This window comes from Marmota flaviventris, chromosome 7 (genome assembly GCF_047511675.1).
Source record: "Marmota flaviventris isolate mMarFla1 chromosome 7, mMarFla1.hap1, whole genome shotgun sequence".
Taxonomy (NCBI): domain Eukaryota; kingdom Metazoa; phylum Chordata; class Mammalia; order Rodentia; family Sciuridae; genus Marmota; species Marmota flaviventris.
In genome coordinates this window covers 104590314-104593550 of record NC_092504.1, presented here as the reverse complement: position 1 = coordinate 104593550, position 3237 = coordinate 104590314, and the positions used below count along the sequence as shown (strand labels likewise).

At 28.6% G+C, this 3237-nt stretch overlaps 1 pseudogene; it reads right to left on the bottom strand.

Moving 5' to 3' along the window:
• Positions 1 to 2209: 2209 nt before the first annotated feature.
• LOC114085633 (small nucleolar RNA U13) lies at positions 2210 to 2318 on the bottom strand (annotated as a pseudogene).
• Positions 2319 to 3237: the final 919 nt, after the last annotated feature.

Here is a 3237-nt window from a genome sequence, read left to right as displayed (position 1 = left end):
AATAAACAAAGGAAAAAATATAAAAAAGTAAAAAGTCCTATTATTAATTGTACCACCGAGGTTTTGCTTTTCTTCATTATGCTTTGTAAATATAATCTGATGTTTATATTGTTTCTGTGTTTTCATTGTCAGACAAGTTTTCTTTCTGTCATCTGGTTCTTTTGTGGCCTTCTTTAGGTTGTGTTATGTACCTCTTTAATTTCCCATACTGTGTTTTTTTTTTTTTTTTTTTTTACTATTTTCTTTTAGTTGTTGATGGATCTTTAATTTATTTATATGTGGTGCTGAGAATCAAACCCAGTGCCTCACACATGCTAAGCAATCGCTCTACCACTGAGCTACAACCACAGCCCAATTTGCCATACTGTTATAAAGCAAACAATTATTTTCTCTTCATGGCAGTGAGAGAGTAATTTCTTGATTCAGTGTTATGTAACATGAACTTAAATACAATTCAGACCTCCACAAAATATCTAATGGAGAGAGGTTTTGTTGATGTTGTTGCTTTTTTTTTTTCTTTTTTACTTTTGCCCATATCCTTGTTCTCTCCCATAAATGTAGAAAAGAAAAGGGGTGGAACATGGGGAGAAAGAAAGCAGAAAAAAAAAAGAAAAATGGAAAAATTGCAATTTATCCTAAATCTAAATTTTAGAAGGTCTGAAAACCACAACTAGTTGCTAACAGTTTAGTGGGTTGCTTTAAGTATTGGTTGCTGAATGCTATATTTATGTGACAGAGCCTTATTGAACAGCCATCCTATCCAACTTCCTGTCTTTTTTTCTGGTAGACATTTGCTGTTTCACAGCTATCAGCCAGTAGGCTTTTGTTTCATCATTCATACTAGATAGATTATCTTGAAAAGAAACATTGCTGCCATTGATATGAACTATTGCTGTGAAAGCTGTGTATACATATAACATATATAGATATATAGATCTTTAAGAGTTACTTAGAATTATATAATATATAAATATTTATACATAAATAAAATATGCATATATATGCTATATACAGTATACACAATATAATATTATACATACTTATATATTCATATATAATATATAAAAACCAATAATGTAAACTATCTGAAGAATGAGAAATAATATTTTTAGTACTTCTTTTATTTCAATATAGGCATTTCAAAGTTAAAGTTGAACATAAAACATGTTCTCAGTTATTTTCTTAAATATTTTCTTTAAAGAAAATCTGATTAGTCAAATTCTTAGGGAATAATTTTCTACATTTATAAAAAGTATATTTTAATTGTTTATGAAAGATTTAACTTTAATAACATTTTCTTGTTAAAATATTGTGAAAGTTCTTTACTTAGCTTTAAAAAATGTGTAAGAATTATAAAAACTTTCAGATCCATGTTGTTTTAGAGATTAATTGGTTAAAAATTTAACTATTTAGTACTCAAAGCTACTGTTTAAGTGAAGTTGCCTGTATGCTTTTCTCTCTGTTTCTCTCCTTCCCTCCCTGAATCTTGATTTCTGTATTATCTACTTGTAAAAGCCATCAGCCTTCCATCTACTTAATGAAAATAGTGTAAATGATAAAGTTAGTTATGTTATACTTAGTTGGTATCTTAATAATTTGAAATAATTATCTATAAACTTCTTTTGGTATTTATGCTTATAAGAAAAAAATTAACATTGATTTTCATACAAGTATTGTTAACATACTGAAAATGATGAGTCCACATAATGAAAATTTTTAGTGTTCACTTTTATGTGCAAATACAATAATTAAACTCTTTTTAGGGTAGTTTGCCAGGGCTAGTCTGTAAATTTTTACCCAGGAGATGAAGCCTGAACACATTTTGAAGCAACTGTGTTCAGGGAAGTGAAAATATAATATCCTGGAATTATGTATAGAGGGGAAAGAGATCGTGAACGATCAGATCTGTCATTATTTAGAGTTAGACTTTATCCTTTAGTTGTTATAGAATTGTAAAAAAAATGAAAAAAGATAAAAAATTGAAAATTGAACACAATTGTGTATGATAGGTATTGGAAGGTAATAAAAAAGATAATTTTTTGTTCTTTTTAGACAATTTCTAGGGTGACTAATGGGCCACAGGAGGAGAGATCAGAGTAAGGTGGAATTATATCATTTATTAAAAAGAAACAAGAACTCAGGAGAAAAGGAAGGAGTTTAAATTTACCTAAGAAAAATACCTTCCATAGCATTTTTTTTTTTTTTTTAACAACAGATGGGTAATGTGCAGATGTGGTAACAAGGTTCAGAGCAAGGCACATCTCCCAGAACAGCCACTTGAACTCTCAGTAATCATCACACTTATGAACCAAAAGGATCTTTATTTTATTTTTTATGTTATAATAAAGATTGTTGTCATGACGAAATAAATGATTAAAATTTAATTCATTTTTATATAGGTCATAGAATCCATGCAATCAGTTATACCTTGGTTAGCATAATAGATTGAATCATATCATAACTTCATCCTAATCATAACTTCATGATATTAAAGAAATTTGATGTCAGTAAAATATCTAAAAGAATGGTCTGAATATTTCTTTTCTGGTCTTTTTTTCCCCCATTTTTCTGAACCTTTCATTCAGTTATAATTCAGTTACCAGTTTCATTTATCAATGGACAAATATGCAGTGCTAACATATATTCCAAGCTAAATATACTTGAGAAATTCACTTCTCAAGTACACTTCTCAAGTACATAAAGAAGAAATTCTTTACCCTAAAGTATGCACTTTAGGGTAAAACAGGAAGTTGTATAAACTTATGTATGTCCTTCTCCATTCTGACCATTCTTAGTGCTATTCTCCTTTCAGTACTCAGAATCAAGCTCAATCTCTCTGCAGATGGTCTTACTGACAGCCTATTATATTAATTAAAAATACACTCCCTGAAGTTAAATTGCTTGGGCTTAAATCCCAGATTTCCATTTAGTATTTGTTCTCCATCACGTTTCTTAACCTTTTTGAGGCCATAGATGCTAATTCTATTTGTTAATAATGTCTTAGTGTATCTTTAATATTACCTGTTTGCATTTTAAATACTATCAGAAATATGTTTTAAAATTTATTTTTATGAAAGAGAAAAAATATCTAGCACTAACAAAGACTGAGCATAAACAAATTTTAATAAATTTGAAATTTTTAATAAAAAAATTTCTGTGCTATCAGCATAGGTTGTTTTCTCTATACAGTTTACCTTATCAAATTAAACAGCTAAAATTGATATTTGTAAATGTGAA